At 37.2% G+C, this 19,033-nt stretch overlaps 2 protein-coding genes across 6 annotated transcripts in view; both read left to right on the forward strand.

Annotated features, from left to right (window-relative positions):
• Positions 1-19,033, forward strand: part of tpt1 (tumor protein, translationally-controlled 1) — a 295,888-nt gene that overhangs the window by 271,163 nt on the left and 5,692 nt on the right. The window lies entirely within an intron of this gene.
• Positions 1-19,033, forward strand: part of enox1 (ecto-NOX disulfide-thiol exchanger 1) — an 81,557-nt gene that overhangs the window by 22,559 nt on the left and 39,965 nt on the right. For 4 of the 5 annotated variants that reach the window (XM_015363686.2, XM_015363681.2, XM_015363683.2 and 1 more), the window contains exon 2: positions 14,005-14,099. The exons of the other annotated variant lie outside the window; for it this stretch is intronic. The gene's annotated coding sequence lies outside the window, so the exon portion shown is untranslated. The remainder of the gene's footprint in view (positions 1-14,004; positions 14,100-19,033) is intronic. 5 annotated transcript variants of the gene reach the window in all.

The following is a 19,033-nucleotide window of genomic DNA, read 5'->3' on the forward strand; positions in this document are numbered from 1 at the left end:
AAGAGAGTGAGCAAAAAAAGAAAGAGCAGAAAATGCAGACTAAGCTGAAAGTAGCTGCCAGGCTATGAAACATAATAGAAAGTCCGGGGCTGTATACTGAAATGGATGCTGATAACTTGTTTTAAAACTGTTCTTCTCTATTTCAAAACAATGTCTGCAGTAGCATCTGATTGGTTAGGAGGAAAACAGAAAGTGATGGTGATTTTGAGATTTGCCACAGCATCATTAGTCCTGAGCCAATTCACTGTTTATTGTTGCAGCTGAGGCCTCAACATGAATATTCAGCCGTCCCCTGGGTCCGCGTCTGTACTGTGAATTTTAGAATTTCGATTTTGTCCTAATAGCAATACTATAGCTGCCGGTCATTAAAGGCCTGGGAAAGAGGAAAACATGTTTTTCATCAAGTACACAATACGTCACCACATTTTATTGACTAGTTTTTGACAAATGAGTATAAGAATATATATTTTTTTTTAAGACATTGAAGTACAGTGCGATATCCAGTATTGCAGTTGTGCGATTGTTTGAAACATTGTATGCAGTATTGGTTTTAATTTTGCTTCAAATATATAAAGCCAAGGTTCTCGAGAGTCTCCAGTAATTCTATATGTATTACAAAGTGTTGTAATCCTTCCATTTCAGAGTGCCTTTAAGGTGAATATGGTATTGGCAGCTTCTGGAGTTTCCACACCCATATACACAACCACAAACCCAAGATGTAACCTTAAGCCCTTCTGCAGTCATTACTGCAGTCTACAATGTCTAACCAAAATACACAGACGGGTCAGGTAATATTTATCATTGCATTTTTAGAGGAAGATTATTACACTTGTACAGTGGTTTTACCTTTTTTCACTTCAGTTTCTCATGTTTTTAGCCTGCCTTCAAAGTGAACTTTACTATGTTGGGCCATAGGGTTTATTGTTTATTAAACATCGATTAGTGTTTAGTATTTTCTAAACATTCATTATAAACCTTTATTATGTTGTACACTGCTGTCCATGTCTAGTGTAGTAGCACAATGAAGTCATGTTCATATTGTAAGATAGTGCTATTACAAATGTGAAGTTATACACCACAGTAAAGAAAACTGCAAAGGCACCATAATATTTTTACCCCCAAGAACTTTAACAAAGGCAGGACCCATGGGTACTGACACAGATTATGCAGATGAATCACAAGTTTTCGTCTTAAGCACAAGTCCCTATGCAGGGAGCTTATTCTTGATTTGCTCTTTAGGAGTATCTACTGCTCTTTTCTTTGTCTTTTTCTTCTCAGTCCTAAGGAGGGCTCTCTGCCTCCTCCCATGGCAACATTGTCCTTTACCTGTAAGGAAACAATAAGTTAAGATGTGTAAGAAATGAAATAATCTAGAAAAATCAGAAGGTGATTGCAGCAGCTGTGGAAAGTTCTGGAGAGCCTTTAATCTGATGAAACGGCCAACTTCAACCAGGTATTTACTGTGCAGTTCTCATTCCTGGTGGCCAGTTCATTCTTTTGCCCAACTCTGCTCCACAGACCTAGATCAAAGGTGGGCGAACTCTGTGCTTTAGCTCACTTCAGATCAAAGGAATATTGTTGAAAATTGCCCTTTTGTATTTGTTTTTTTCCATTTCTGTGGATGTCTTGTGGTTGGTGATCTAATGTCTAGACCAGCTGACATCTGCTTGCGTGTTGGAATGACTCTGCTTTTGGTGTGTCATAAAACCCTGCATTTAGGCACAGGAAAATATGAGGCCTTTTAGCTAAAACTGAGTGCAGTCTCTCTGGTAGTTTGCAATATTTAAATTGCCGTGACAGTGGGTATTTAGTCGGAAAAGCCAGTAGCGCAACACAATTGTAACTGTACACATGAAAGCGCTGTGTCATCTTAAATATTATGGGGTTTGAAATAATGAGGTCCCCAGAGTGCTTCCTTAGGACTAAAATAAATGGTTTTCGCTTTTGCACACTTCTGTGTAAAGACTGATGAGCTGTGGCAGAGAAAATACCAACATTACATGAGACGAGAGTTCGTGTTTTGAGTTGACAAGGTACTGTAAAGAATGGCTGTAATTTAATATACACAGATGCCTAGGAAAGTCCATGCGAGGTGAATGAATAAATGTTGCCTGTATATGAATACTGTATATCCCGTGATACTCATTCAATTTCCCATAATTTGAATCAATTCTAAGTTTGTCTTGAATTCTTCTTTCTTCTCATTTGACAAAGCCAAGCATGTTACCTGGGAGGCAGCAAATGGAAAATGAAGCTTTGAGTGATGCAGCCAACCTTTTCACCCCAGGACTAGTATTTCATATCACAGCAGGGAATGAAAAGCTGTTTGTGTTTGTGTGGAAAAAGCAGGAGTTAACTTCCTTTGAATTTGCACGGCTATTTTTCTGCTGGCGTTGAATAAAATGAAATTTTGGTTTCAAATTCATTTTAAGATTGGTCTTAATCTCAAAACTGAACTGCAATTCACAATTAACAGAAAAGGGAGAAAACCGTTAGAAAATAGAAAGCCATTCCCCTAGCTTTAGAATAAAAAAACAAATCCAAGAATGGCTATAAAAATACATGGATCTTTTTTTGTTCACAAATATGTTACTCTCTCTGCAAAATGATACAACCAATTGTCCAGACCTAGTCCTGGATCACTTTGTCTGCTAGATATCACTTCAACCAATCCCTTAATCATGAATTGCTGGTGTAATTGGGCCAGTCTAGCAGCTCTTCCCAGTTGTTAAGGTGTGGCTGGCCTGTTTATCGCTGCACTGAACTCAGTTTATGTTTTTTCTCTGACTCTGCTGGAATATTGATGCACTGTTCTAATCTCATGTGGCATCATAAACACTTTACAGTAAAGACTGTCTAGATGACGGATCCACCACTTATCAGTTCAAATAAATTCTTTGCAGAGAGATAACATAAATTGCTTTTGACTTAAAAATAAATATCCCAGGAAATATCAAGCAATTTTCACAGAAAACATGTTACTGTTTAGCCTAGTCAAGTTTATATCTCTTCTGAGCTGCTTTCTGATGAGCAGAGAGAACACAAGTATGATACAGTATACATAACAGATATAATAGAGTTTGCAGAGTGCCAAAGCAATAATATAACAATATCTAAACATGAAGTCCCACAGTTCAGCCTTTGGAAAAGCCCAGATATTGTTTGACATTGTGGATTGTTAGAAGATTCTACCTTTGAACCTGTAAATATCCAATTAAGTGTGTTTAATTTCCTTCCATTGAAGTTTCTGTTAAACTGGATAATGTCACAAGAACAGAAAGTCCTGTTTCTAAAAACAGGGAAAGGAGAAACACTTGGCACTATTTTGCCATAGTTAAGCAACCACTCATTTTACTGCTCTTTCCCAAGATCAGCTCTTGTACAGTATACATACTGTATATAATTTATTCTGTAGCATTATACAGTTTTTTAATGACAATATCTGATATATCTCATTGTTTAAAGACCTGTAGGTATACATACTGTACACAGCTGACTCCAGTAACTGAAAATTCTTCATTTTAAAATTATTCTGTCATTAATTTTTTGGGTGTTTTTTCACTTTTAGTATACGAAGTATATATATATATCCTCAAAAAAGCTTAAACTTTTCTGGAACAATTCTTAGGACATTTTCCAATGCTTTTTTAATTCAAAGAGAAAGACATAAAGACATTAATAAACCACGACTTCCCTAGGAGGAAGGTCAAACCTTAGCATCCTTAAAGAAAAATAAATAAATGATGAACTCTGGTTGGCTTTGAGGAGCTGCAGAGATTGCAAGAGCTCAATGAACTGCTAGCGTGGCATTCTTGCAGAATGTTTCATCACTGGTTATCAAGAGGGTTATCAATTCCAGTCATGGAGGAGGAAATAAAGAAAGCAAACAAAAAAAGTAGAAATCATTTTTAAAAGCCACAGCATGACTAATACGTGGGTCATTTCAATTTCATCTTTTTCGTGGAGTGTAAAGATTAACACTAAAAACAATGACAGGAAAAAACAAAAACAAATGCTAACAAAGACTAACAAACTTCTGTCAGGTATCACATTAAATTTCTATTGGCTATCTTATCATTTGATTTGTTTAGGGTTAGGGTTTTTAGTCTGTTTTTCTAAATCAAGTCACAAATACAAAACAGTTTTTGCAAAAGTTTTTGCAAAGAACGTACCTTCATGTCTATTTTCCATGGTGAATTTACCATAGCTTTTGTGCATGCCTGCTGGTATTAGTTTTTTTCTCAGTGTTTTTTCATTGTTAAATTAAATTATTTAAGAATTGGAAGTCATCACTTGGCTCTTGCTCTTATTTAAAAACCTGAATACATTAAAATTCCAGTTAATCTCTTCCAGAGTGCCGGCACTTTTTTTTATGCTGGCTATGATCACAGTTGGGCAAGTCAGGCAGTATAATGGCTATAGAACAGCTTGCTTTATTCAGATTATATTAATACTCAGCAAATTTTGCAAAAAATATTTAATTATTAATTTTGTTATTAATTCCCCATCATTCTACAGCTTTATTTGAAGAGAGGACTTAAAATCCTGAGGTACATGTATTTAATTGATTTAGTATACTGTACATAACAGTTAAAAAATTACAAATTGCCTCCAAGTCTAAACCCTGTATTAGGTAAAGTCAAATAAATTTTTGGCATGTACAGTAATAGTTGTCATTATAAAAATGTGAACAAATGTTTTCTCTGTATTTCTATTAGGAAGAGTAAAATTTCAAAGGATTGAAAAAAAAAAACCTTTACTCAGTTTTCCCTCTTCTCTCCCTAGTGATTTTCATTTTAATTGGCTGTATATCAGATGAAGGGTGACAGTTCAGCCTTATAATAAGCTTCTACATGCTACAGTAGTTCTATTAAAGGCAGTCTTCTTTCGAACAAAGTATATGGGAAACTGCTTGCCTTGCTGACACTTTGTGCTGCTTCCAAGAAACGGTTAACCCTCTCGATGCTTAATTTGTTGCAAATTGAAAACTGATTATTTAACAATTTAGAAGTGCAATTAATCTTTATAGTAGCTGAAGCCCATTGGACGTCTTGCATTCCCCTTGAAGGATGGCTGTTTTTTAGTTTTCAATAGTTCTATGTGGGACATCTTTGTTCAGGTACAACATTTTTTCATTCGAGGTTAGTACTTTAATTAGAAAGGGATATTGTTTTATTTTATTTTGCGATCTGTAAATGGTAAACTGTAACATGAATTTGAGTGGGATACTTAATTTCTATTGCTACTACTGCAACAACTGCTAATACTACTAAAAGTAATAGTAATAAATGTCATTGAGGGCGGCACTGCACTGTGGTGCCTCTCAGCACTGGGGCCCTGGGTTCAGTTCCAGACTTACTGTAGGGCACTATCTTTGGGGTGCTATTGTCTCGCCGTGCTCATATGGGTTTTCTCTAGTGATCTCCTCTCAGAGTTCAAAGACGTACTGATAGGTTTAATGGCTTCTGGGAGTGTACGCGTGTCTCTGTCTGCATGTCTGCCCTGCAATGGACTGGTGTCCTGTCCATGGTGTATTCTGTTGTGTGCCTGGATAGGCTCCGGCTCCGCTGAACTGGAAGAAACAGTTTGAAAACGGATGGGTAAATTGTATTTATGTAGCACTATTAATCCTGAAGAGCTTTGACATTCGCTAGCTCAACAATCAATAAACTGTGCTGCTTCCAATTTCTATTGATTGAATGATGTATTTAGGGAGAAAACAGAGGATGATCAAACATGGAGCCTGATGCTCATGGACATGAAATATGTTGAGATAATACAATTCACACATTTAGAACATTTATAAATTAGAACTGTTTCAACTACAGAAAGCGAGAAACCAATGGGAAGCTAAAAAAGCCCAACACATTTCTGATTTTTATTTCCCTGGAAAAGAAGTGGATTTCTAACCCTTGCAGGCTGTGCTGTATCATGAGAAGTACTTTTCCACAGGGTTCTTTTCTAAACATCCAGCTAAATAGTTCTCCTGTGATCCTGGCAGACTCAAAATTGTCTTTACCTCTTCCTCTATTTGGCTCCCTATTGAAACCATACTGTATGTGACAGAATTAACCTTCATTTGATTTTGTTTTTTTTTCCTCTTTCAAGGAGTTTGACAAACTGGGCTGCGGAGTCAGTGGCTGGGCTTAGTCTAAACCGAGCCAAACATCTGCTTTTCTCCTCGGTGAGCAACAAAATAAGAAGCATTCTGGCTAACTGATCTGGCACAAAAAATCCTGTCTTTATTTTCCCTTCTTGAGGAGGTGCTGTGTGAAAAAATAAGATTATTCCCTATATACACTAGGTGCTTCTTAGAGTGAAATTGGATGGAGTGTGATTGAGTTGAGTGATGGTTCATTGATGATCAGCGACAAGGGAAGAAAAGGCAGGCCGTCACATATAAAATGTACAGTTCCATGGTTCTACAAACCTAATTACAATTGACATTAAAGACAAACAGAAAGGACAGTATGGGAAGAGAGAAGTGACAGCGCATCATGGACTTGAAGTAGAAATTAAACAGCTATGCAGCCCAGAAATTTATACTTAAAACTGAAAATAATTAAATGAGAAGTTAACATATGCTACTGCCACAGCCGAACGATTCTCTCAATCAAGGATTCTTCCCGAAGAAGCATAGTTAAAATGCCGTGTTCTCGTACGTGTTGTCACAGCATTTCCATATTATATTCTTTCTTTAGCACATTATATTCTTTCTTCAGTGAAACTACTGGGTGGTATGGTGGCGGGGCAGATAGGACGCACTGCTGCCTCAGACATTTCAGGTCCGGGGTTTGTTTCAGAACTGAGGTGCTTTCTCTGTGATCATGCTTTTTTGCTGTGGTTTCCTCCTGCCTGTCAAAGCTATACTGACTTAGGCAAACTGGAATGTGTCTTGTACCTATGTGCAGACTATGTATGACTCTGAGTGGACTGGCATCCCATCCAGGGTACAGTCCCACTTTGTGCCCTGTGTTCCAGCATAGGCTCCAAGTTGCCATGACTCTTACCAGGAATAAGCAGCTTTCTTTTTATAGATGGAGAAACTACCCTTGTGTGAAAAGAGTTTTCTTACCTTTAGCCCAGCTTAATCATAATGGATTTCAGCTGGAAAAGCCATTTGTGGCTTTTATTATACGTGTTTTTTCAGTCTTTATGCTTCTATTCAGGTATGTTTTTTGGCACTCTATAAATCTTCTTTATTGCAGCCATATGCAAACTGTCTTAGATGGAAAAACTGATGCAGCTCATTTTTTGGCCAGTTTTTTACTGTTTGCACTGTAGAAAATACTAATACTAAAACACTGAAATCCATTTTGTCTGCATATTAAAACGCTTATTTGGTGGTTATATACATTAGCATGATGTATATATAATAAATCATCTTACATTTAAATTATACAACTGCTATCCACTGAATCATTTATTTTGAGATTTTCCTGCACTTGTTCACTTGATTGTGCAAATTTGTGATACATGTAATTGTGCGGTTACTGTGAATTGTAAGGTAGTGTTCACGGCCATTTTTTTGCTTTTCTTTCCTATAAAGGATAAACAAATATACAAAGACGCAAATGACATAATTAGCCTATTATTGTCACTTATGTTCTTACAGGTCCTCCACTGTAAGGTAATTGATTGTATTTAACATCTTGGTGTGTAAAATTTGGACATTGTTTGAAAAAAAAAATGGTCTCTCCAGATGTTATCTTTTCTTTTTGAAGGAGCCCTAGTGTAACTGTAAAAGCAAAAAAAAAAATGCTGTTAGTGCAATCAAAGTTAGACAAGTCATCCCCTCAGAGAAAGTTGTCAGATCCATCCCTCTTGTTGTCTTATTCAATTTTATCGTCTCCCTTCCTCCACTGTTTTCAGCTCATAGTTTAATGCTCCCAGCTGACATCTTCAGTAAGTGTTGGACTCTTAAAAGACAGGGTCATTGGGCCACAACAAGCCATGGACATCTTGTAAATAAATGCACTGCACCGAAAAGTTGTTCTCTGACCAGAATCTGCCTAGTTTTTAAGACTAAGTTGCCCAGGGCTCAGTGTGTCTGCTGCACAGCTGTAACCCAGCAACGGTAATGTAGTCTCTCATGGGGAACGCTGAGCAACAGGGAAGGAGCTGTGGAAACAGGAGAAACAGTGGCCTAGTCCCAGAGCTCCTGTGGGCTAGAAGACAGGTGCTGTCAGCAGTGAAATCAAATAACAACCCCTTAGGGTTATTTGAGACCCTGGAGGTTACTTCACACATCACCCAAAAAAAAAAACCCAGATGTCTGCCGTTTGTCCTTTTTCTAGCACAAATTCATAAAATGGCACTTAAAGTTCCACATACTCTACTTGATTGCAGAGTGACGTAAGATGTACTCATCAGAACCAGTTAAACTATAACAATTTTTAAATGTGAGGTTACACAGTTTAGCTATTGGACGTCTTGTTTCAAAACTGAAATAAAATTGCATAAGACTTTTACCTCATGCATGGTCACTTGGTGCATTGGATTTTGCAATTTAAATTGGAGGTTTTACAAGTTACAGTGTTTATTTTACGTTTATTGTGGTTTGTAATGCATTCATCAATGCTGATTTTTTCTTTCCCCAAAATATAAAAAATAGCACTGACGTTCCCTTTTAAACACCTAACAGGTGTTCGTCCAGTCTTGAATTTGATCTAAATCTATGTATTTCAATTTCAGCTTCTATAGTGATTCTGATCCTTCTAGTTTAAGAACTAGATTGTATGCAAATTTGCAATAGTTTACTATACCAGAATGTAGATCATTGCTATAAATCCCAAAGAGCAGTGGTACTAGTACAGATCTTTTTGGCACTCCTTTTGTTAAACAAGAGGCCATTGTTATGTCTGTGCCAGGTTTAAAAAAATCAATTTTCTTTTTCTGTGATGAAGTCATTATGTGTAACAGAAGTCAGAATTATTTGCCAGTGTTTTTATGGATGGTTCATATGTTAGCAATTCTCCGGCCCGTGGGCTGGAGATGATTTGCATAAATGATTTGTGAATATCGCTTGGTTTCTTAATTACATTTGGTAGGATACCACTAAGACCTGGATATTTATTAATGTTGATTGCTTCTAGTATCCTAGATACGTTTGTCCCTTCTATGTTAATACTATTCAATGCACAGTATTTTCCCTCCAGCTGAGGCAAGTTGTTGACTTTTTCCTTTATGAAAAGCGTAATTGAAACACTTATTTTATACATCAGCCATTTCCCTTTATTCTCCCATATATATTTTACTTTATCCATTATGGTTGTTTTGGTGTACTGAAATTACTGAAAGAACATGATATTATTTATTTTAGTCTACCTTGCAATATTCCTTTTAAATGTTCTCTTGGTCTTTCTAATATCTGTTTTACCTCCTTTTTCATCTTTTCTATGTTTTGATAAACCCTGAAGATATCCTTTTTCTGTGATGCTTGATTGGTTTAATACAAGAATTCATGTCTTTCTAGGTAAAAATAAAAGGAATTTTAACCTGTCTTTTATGGAACTAATTTCTCTGCTCTTAAGGCACTTTCATATACAGTAAATGAAGATGTTCCTGTGGAACATTCCACATCCATATCATCTGGACTTTCAATTGATTTGCCTACCTGTCAATTTATGTCCTCTGTGTTAAGATGTTAAAACGTTAAATTTAGTGTCCATCCATAGAAAATAAGGGAAAATCGTAATATGAACTAATTTAAAACCTTTTACGTTAAAATAACTTTCTGCTTATAGATTTAATAAATATTTTTAAGAAATATTCAGTGCATTCATATTAGAAAGTAATTTTGTTCTGTCGAACTGTAAACAAATTGTACCTAAAGTTACACATTCTTTTTTTACAGTTGTATGTTTACTATACCTGTTCTGCATCTGACAGAGCTGTTTTTTCCAGATATCGAGTGCTTTGCATTAACATTTTTTATATATCACGGCTGAAAAGTTTAATTCTGCATCACAGCTTTTGGAGATAATCTTAGAAGTGCAGGTACATAGTATTAATTTAACCTCTATTTTCTCATTTTCTGTTTGTGTAGGAGATTAGGTTATGCCCAGTAGAACTTGTATTGCACAACTTTTGCCCTCTAAAACCGTCAGTAAATGGTGTAATGTATGCATGTTATCATGTTTTCCTGAAGTTGATTTTATTACTGCCTCTTTATACTGTACGTGTTTGCGTGACGATGAACACTGTGACCAAAGAGATTACATGTTTTCAAGATGAAAAAAAACAATCTGTGCATTTACCAACTAAGATTAGTTTACCTGCCTTCAAATCTCTTGTGTGTTTTTATGATTAATTAAAAGAAACATTAATCTTTGGCAGAGCTTTAGGCCAGCTTACTCTGGATGCAGCCCTGACAGATGTGTCATAAACAAGGTTAACATTCAGTCAAGTCTGGAAATAATAATTATGTATTGATATAAGTTTTGAATCGCTAGTTACAGTCAGACCACATGGTACATGACTTATTGCTTCTGTATATGAAAAATACTTTAAGAGTCAATATGTAAGGTCACATGGCCTAAGGGCATGCCTGGATCCGAATTTGGGTTTTTATAAGAGGTTATTTGCATGTAACAGCAGAAACTGTATCGAACCTCAATTAAATGAGAAAGAGGGGTTGGTGTTTGAGGGTTTAAGAAATATATGAATTTAAAAAAGGTTATAAACGAGAGGAAGTTTTTCAGCCTTTCTAGCCCTTACATATAGTTTGCCTTGAGTTGCGATCGAGGTCTTGAAGATTGTGATCCATGTGAATTCAAGACTTTTGTGTCTTCTGTCTTTGCACAGTAGCATAAATATCCTACAGGACTGAGGCATTGAAAACCTTGTTTTGTAAAACAAACACTTTCCTTGCAAATCTTTCAGTAACATAGAAATTTTTTGATTCAAGGATACAGCCATTTCTTGAAAGATATCAAGGTATTGGCTACATGGCTGAGTAGCTTGTTCCAGACTCCCACAAATTCAACTATGATGTACAGAACACTGGCTTTGCAACTGAATCAGTTTTATGCTTCCATCCTTCTCTTCTAGTAAAAAAGATAACAGAAAAGAAGTCATGCAACATTTTAGCAAATGACTCTTTCACATTCAGCCAAGAACAAGGAGTAGGACACTGAAGGGCAGGACAGAGAGGGAAGAGAAAGAGGTATAGCGATTGCTGCTGTATACAGATCTGTGCTTAATGTCACGGGAAACAATTGAGCACATTTGTCTTCATTAACAGTTCAGAGGAGTTTTTCTCAGACAATGCTGGGATGACAGTTTACAGGCGCTCTTCTTCTACAATTACTGAACTTGAGGCTGTGAACAGAGGGTAATTAGTTTCATATCCTATGCTATCCGCAACCTAACAGTCTTGTCATCCTGCAATGGATTATGTAATGAAGACAAGTGCTTACAGTATTTAAAGTGTCACAAATATTTTGTGGTTTAATCAAAATGATGAGGATTTCTGAACACAAGCATAATGTCTGCTCTTTTTTCACCAGTGAGCAATGTCAAGACCCACCTTGCACCTTGTCTCCTTCATCATATACTGTATGTATCATCCTCCTCCAATATTAATCGCTCACCACATATCGCATTCCAAATTAGCAAGTAAGCTTCTTCATCACTACTTTATCCTTTATCCTTCCCTAAGTACCAGCTTACCTGAAACAATAAAATCATCTCAGAACATTGTGCCATGATCTATTTCAAAATGTCTGGGATTCCAGACACTCCCAGAGGAGCAGTATTCCAGCACATCCTTAATTCTTGATATAGAAAGACAGTGGACTTGTGGACAAAATTCAAACAAAATTAAAGGTGTGCAGATACAGTAGTGTTGAAATGACAAGAGAGATCTCATGTAGTTGTGATAATCCCTGTTGTTTGTGTTACGCAGGGACAGAAATTAAGGAATTTTCTTCATGCTCAATCCCAGTCAATTGGCTAACAGCTTAGTGTCAAAGTATTTTCTCTTCAGGTGTTTAAATTTGTAGAAACCTCTTTTAAAAGCTTGAAACGTGAAGGGATTTGAAGCATTCTATTCACTTTTGTTATCCCTCTGTAGAGGTATGTACATTAGACATTTTATATGTTTTTTACTCTAAATCTATAAAGACAGTGTAATTCTGTATGATTCCAATTTTTTCTGTGTCACTTTTAAACCCCAGACAGTCAGAAAGAAGTGTTTGTGGCCCTGTTCATAATATCCTTGCCAATAAACTTTCCAATTTCCAGTATATTCAATATACTGTACTGCAGAAGTCACATAATAAATATAGTGAAGAATACAGGGTTAAGTATAAATATGATATAATTTCAATTGGAAAAATAAGTGAAACTGTATATGTTAGGATTGTGAAAAAATTGAATATTTGGCCTTTAAGTAAAATCTTGAATTAAATTTTACTGGGTCTAATTTTACATTATTTTAAGAGGTCTTGATTTCACTGTTGGTTGCCATTATTTGTACATGCATCAGTTACATGCTTGACTGTGTCAGAGTTTCTGTTTTTTTCAGTAGGTGATCTGTTTATTCAATTAGACATAACCTGATATAGGCATACCAGTCGAAGGCTCCACAGCCAAAACATTGTTTGTTTTCTTCTCTTTTCAGCATGGAATAAACCTTTACTTGTTCCTTAGCAGCCTACGCATGGTGACGCAGCTGCCTACTTGAACATAATCAGATATACGGTATAATTGGCACCTTCTCAAATCCAATTGAGCGTTCCCATATTTAAAGACACAGCCCAAAAATTTTTACAAATTAAAGTGGAAGAATATACAGTGTTACATTTAATAATAATAATAATAATAATTGCTTACACTTATATAGCGCTTTGCTGGACACTCCACTCAAAGCGCTTTACAGGTAATGGGGACTCCCCTCCTCCACCACCAATGTGCAGCATCCACCTGGATGATGCGACGGCAGCCATAGTGCGCCAGAACGCTCACCACACATCAGCTATCAGTGGGGAGGAGAGCAGAGTAATGTAGCCAATTTTCTTCATGACTTTCCCTCTGCAATGGAAAATCTAGATATTTTGAGCACTAATTACATTTTGAAAAAACAAACGTGTTGGAAATGGATTTTAACCTACTTTCAGGTGAACTCTGGTTTTTCATTTTCATGCTACAATGGCTTTATCCAAATACAGTGATTGTCCTTTTCTTTTCAAATGTTTGCCTTTGCATTCATGTCCTGCTTTGGTAGTCCTGCCCCAGTGCACAGGAAAATTATTGGTGTTAATGGCCCTGCTTATATAATCTTTGGCTTTATGTGAGTGAATTCCAGGACTTTCTCCCACTGGCCCTCCAGATCAGACAACTATACATAGCTAATCAAATTAAACAGTACATGCTTGAGGAGAAAACATTTTGAGCATTTAAAGAGCACATACTGTGTAATATACAGCAATCCCTCATTATATGAACTTAATCCATTCCTTGAAAACTGCTTGAAAGGCAAAAACGTGTATAACAGAAAAATAATTTTAAAGTACTTCTTGTATTATAATTTCACAATCTGGATTGGTTACAGAACTCAACCATGTTCCCTCAAACACCCAATCCTCACATTAATACAGCACAGAATGGTTAATTATTTTTAATTATTTGGTTAACTACTGGGCAGATTGGTTAATTATTTGAGTAACAAGCTTAAAGTCATTAGCCAATGAAATAAACAATAGGTAAGAAAACATCAACTCTCCTCTCATTTACGGTACAGTACTGTAAAGCAGTTACGTCATTACAGTCGTTAGCAAATCCGTAAACATTAGGTCCTATCCTGTGCTATACTACACAATTAAGTTAAAAGTCAGATAAGCAATACAATTCCGTTATAAAAATCATTGAATTATACTGTATGTGTTAAATGGTCATTGACCATAACCCAGTTGTTATACAATGAAATTGAAAAATGCCCATCTTCATGAATTTGTATTTTTCTGACTTCTTATTTTTATTTTTATATATTATATTTTACAGAGACCAGGCGATGATATGCTTGTTGACCTTGAAAAAAAGTCACCTTAACAAGCGTAGTAGCTTCACGGGAACATCTGGCACGGTGGAATTTTAAGGTATTCATTAGCCCTGTCTTATGTGAATCTGGATAATTGCCTAGAATTGCAGCTGTTGCACTTGCTGACTTGGCTCAGTCCCAGCTTTCCTGTCACAGACACCGGTAATGGACTTGCACGAGATGCGGAGGATAGCGTGTGAAAAAATTAAAATGGGGGTGACCTTCAAGTACACATTTGTCTTTACGTTTTAGACTATGTTAACCTCTACAGTGTTTAAACAGCATGCACAGTCTTTCTAGCAAATTTATTTAATAACAACCTAGCGTGTACCACTATTGTAAAATGCTACTCCATTCAATTTAAACTGAAAATTGAGTCTCAGTCAGGAGGTGTGTATACAGCATCATGTATTTTATATGGATTAGTGGATTTAGATCCCATCCTTCAAGGTACCTGTATCGTGAGTAACCCCTTGAGTTCAGCAGAATCACTCTCTGATCAGATTGACACAAAGAAAGCACAGCAAGACAGATAGCTAGAGATAGCTTCAAAGAGGCCTTGTCTAGCTACTCATTGATGGTTGGCACTTGTGATGTGATAATGTATTTGGCCAGGGGAAGAGAGCTTTGAGATAATAACAATACATTTAATTTATATAGCATGTTTCACTGACTCTCAATGTGCTTCACATATAGGAAAGCTAAAAGAAACCGAGGAGCACAAACTTTGCTAAGAAGGAATTAGATAGGTAATCAAACAATTTACAGTACTGGAAGCTGATAGGCGTGCTGGTAGAGAAGGGTTTTAAGATCACTTTTAAAGGTCTCAGTTGAAAGTGCTTGTCTGAGATGACTATGGAGGCTATTCTACAGGCAAGGAGCACAGGCAGAGAAGGCACCTATGGTGTGTAGCTTGGTCCCAGGGACCTGCAGCAGATGAGACTGACCTGATCTAAAAGACCGGGGTGAAATTTGAAAAGAAAGAATGTCAGCGAGGTACACTGTAGATGAGGTCTTTGCCTTCTTGGCCCTTAAACACCAGAAGCAATACGTATTACTCTCTGGTGGATGGGAAGCCAATGGATCTTTGTAGAATAAGAATAGTGGGGATGTGGTCTGTGTTTCAAACCTGAGCCAAAGCATTGCTTGAGCTCTAATGGGCAAAAGATCTTTAGAATCAAACTCTCTTTTGTGTATTTATCTAATTTCTTTACATTTCATATGATATTAACAGTTTCTAGTACATTTACCTGAAGGTCCAATATGTGTGTCTCCAGACTGAGGTTCCAAAGTCCTGAGTCAGTCAGTATTCACAGGGTGAAGTATTAAAAGACTCCTTTAGTCCTGGAGCTGCTTTGTTTCCATACTCAGCAATTGGAACTCTGGCAACCAAGTCTTCAAGACATCAATAACAGATAAACCACCTGCTGTAAAACAACACACCAGCTGTTCTGAAGGGCAAATGGGGGAGCAGGGTAAGATCCCTGTCTTGGTCTCCAAGGCTTCCAATCACATGTGTGTGACTTGATATGCAGTGGTTTCTCTACAACAAAAGATATCACACTCAGGGGTCTTCCATACCCAGCTAATTTCAGTAAGTGTCATGGATGTCGGAAAGGGCATGCCGTGGAATGGCCAGGAGAGCAATAAAGACCCAATGCGTAGCGGCACAACGGGGGTTAGCCTGGGCTCAGGAGATCAGACGATGTAGAAACCTTTGCCCTCACAGAGGAGACAACCTGGTGCTAGGCGGGTCTCAAGACATCCGAACCCTCAATGCTGATCAAGGAGGAAAGGGTGACCGGGAAATATATAGCCCCACAAAAAGACACACCAGAAGGACAAGCAAAGCACAGGAAAACTAGGAACAGGACGGAGTAGGAGCGCCCTCTAGCTGTAGAGTGCGAGACAGTAAGAAGTACAATAAGCCCTTCGGAAACCAGTGTATTGCAGTGGGAGCAGGACAGTGATGTCTGGAAGGTTCAGGTTATGATCTGGCACGGAGATGGCTTTTATAAGATGGGCCATCAAGTACTTGGGTTAAGACAGAAAGTGCATTTTGGTAACGGCACCTGAGCGGTCCTGTATAGGATCTGATCTGCAGAAACATTTTGAGGAGGCGCTAGAAACAGCGCCTGAAAATAGTCAGCCGAGACTGGATAGCACATCCAAAGTATCACAATCCTGCAGCTGAAAAACATAAAAGGACGTATTATAATTTGGGATCTGGAACATCAAGGGCCTCAGGTGTTGACCAGTAAGGATCTTCAGGAATGCATGCATTTGTGGTTCAAGATCTCCGAAGCTGTGACATCCATATCGCCACCTTGAGTGACACCCGTTGAGCTACGAAAGGGCAACTCAAGGAATGTGGACTGGATAGACCCTATTCTGGGAGCGAAGACTGTTGGATTTATGAAGTTGGAATTGCCATCAAGAATGAAATCATAAACCACCTTTGTGAGTTCTCTCTTGGAATCAATGAAAGTCTCACGTGTCTTCACCTCATCACTGAATTAACAAATTCAAATCTCTTCATCTCAAATTCTCAATGAATCTACATGCTTTTTATGTATGGCCTTCCTCTAGAGTCAGATGATAAGGAAAACGACTTGATAATCTTACTGAACTCACAGCTACTACCGTCTGTGCATGCCAGAGCAACCCAGTCTCCAAGCAGAGCAGGCTGACCCACAAACAAGCAAAGGTAGAGCTTCTCGAAGAAGCACTAAAACAAACACTTATATATTCAATTTAATCTCACAACCCAGGTCCAGCAGTTCCCAGCAAAATCTCATTCGCTCAGGAAAGCACTTCAAATTATTAGGGTTCAGAGCTCTCAGGCAGTCTCCACACTCCACATTTGTTGCTTATGTACAGTATGTGTTGATGTTTTTTTCAGGGAGACTATGAGAGTAGAATAAACTTTTTTTTTCAAACTAGACAACACAGTGCCAAGAACATTTTAGAAATGCATGTTTCAGTATCTGAAAAACAATGGCACCGTGAAGATAAAAAATTCTGTTTTTCAGCAACACTTATTTTCTAGCTACAAATCATAAGGAAATCTAGAATATTTTAACTTTGTTGGAGCTATGAAAGCACAGTAAATAATGGCCTCTGGTGTTCCCACGTCACCAATGTATATATATGTTTGTGGTCACTGCATATTGTATATTTTATAAATATGCAACATAAGCACAGTTCCTGAGATTTATCAAACCTATAAATGCAGAGGTGTCTCCATTGCTTAAGTATCCTGCCTCTGCAAAGCCTTGCGAATATTGAACACATTGCTGTGCTTTCCATTGCAGATATCCCTCTTACCTCCTTAAACTGTTACTTTGCATGTTTACCATTCCATGGTAGTGTATGTAACACAGTTTAAAATATGTCAGAAAATTACATTTTAAATGGTACAATATCATACCTTTCCATTGGTCATCAGCAACATGCTTGGATTACAGGCCTGTGTTTCCTTTTGGCTGAATGACCTTTGCTGCTCTTTGAAAAGTATGAAGACTTTTCAAACGATTGTGTTCAAGATGAAGAATGCATGAGCATGGAGGAAGGCAATGTGCTATATAAAGTATAACAAGAGTGTGAACATTGATTAGTTGTGGCTGTTTTACAATGCATGAAAAGGGAACTGTTAAAACAGACATCTAAGTCTGCTTTGTGTATATAAACTCAATGATAGCAGTCAAATACAGTCGCCCCTTATTAGGATACATCAGTGCAACATACTCTAGCTTATATTGACTAGGTATACAGTATATCTAACAAGGAGTACCTCTAAAGGTGTTTTCAGGAACAAGTAATTGCTATTAATCATGGAACTGTGAATATTAATCTGCTATGGCTATTTCACAACTCTAGAAAGCAGAACCATCTAAACAGACTTCTAAATCTGTTTTGAGTACATAAAAATTAGCAGCCATGGACAGTGGGTTTTCCCTTGTTAGGGCTCATCACCATGACATGCTTGCTTCTAATGCAGCAAGCAGGAGGATAAAGGTTCTTCAATCATCAAAACTGCAATGCAATCTTAAACACTAATTGTAAACATTGACTTCTGGAATGAAAAATTCAATAGTGATTTTGTAATTTACAAAGGGAAAGTGAATTAATTCAAGTCTCTAAAACAGAACTGTGACACTGATATTAAAATGACAGAACTGGAAGGGAATGAACTGTAAAGTAATTATAATTGTAGACTAGAAGGGTGGAAACTAATCTTTGTATCTGAAGCTTGGCGCCAGACTATTCTTCAAACACCTGTTAGATTTTTTTCACAAGAGTGAGTGCATGCTTAATGAATCTTTAAAAAGAAACTGATAATGTGGTTATGACCCATTCTCACGGAAGTGTTTGACTTCCCACTGCGGGGTTAACTGAGCGACACAATGGCTTCCTCATAAGCTTAAACTAACCAGGAATTCTATAAGTCTAGAACATATTCTTATTTAATAACCTGAAATACCTCTGTAATTTAATATGCTGTTTTTGTACACCCTGGATGGGGCGTCTGTCCTTGTAGGGCACATATTGTTTCATCATGTAAAATAACCCAATTATGTTTGCAGTTAACTACTGTCATAAGGGTTATAAAATTGATTTTTGTTTTACTTTATGGCCAAGAAGGCTCAGTGTCAAATTCCGAGCAGGAAACAAGGTGAGCAGGCAGGAGTGATTGAAAGCAGAAAAATGACAAAGCCATGTCATGTGTCATAAAGCTACTAGCTTACAGTACTGCCAGACATTATTAACTGTAAATCCTGGTTCCTGAAACTTTCAAGCTTGTAACACTACATTTATTACTATATAGATTATTGCTCTGTAATAAAACACATCAGATAACATTTATGAAAATAACAGTAAAATATGAGTGTCCAGCTGTTCAGCTAGGTCTTATCAGGAATATCTTTCAGTGTTATGGTCTTTTATAAGAGAACCCAGAAGATACTATGAATTATGGGACAGATGAATACT

Source organism: Lepisosteus oculatus, chromosome 15 (genome assembly GCF_040954835.1).
Source record: "Lepisosteus oculatus isolate fLepOcu1 chromosome 15, fLepOcu1.hap2, whole genome shotgun sequence".
Classification (NCBI taxonomy): Eukaryota; Metazoa; Chordata; class Actinopteri; order Semionotiformes; family Lepisosteidae; genus Lepisosteus; species Lepisosteus oculatus.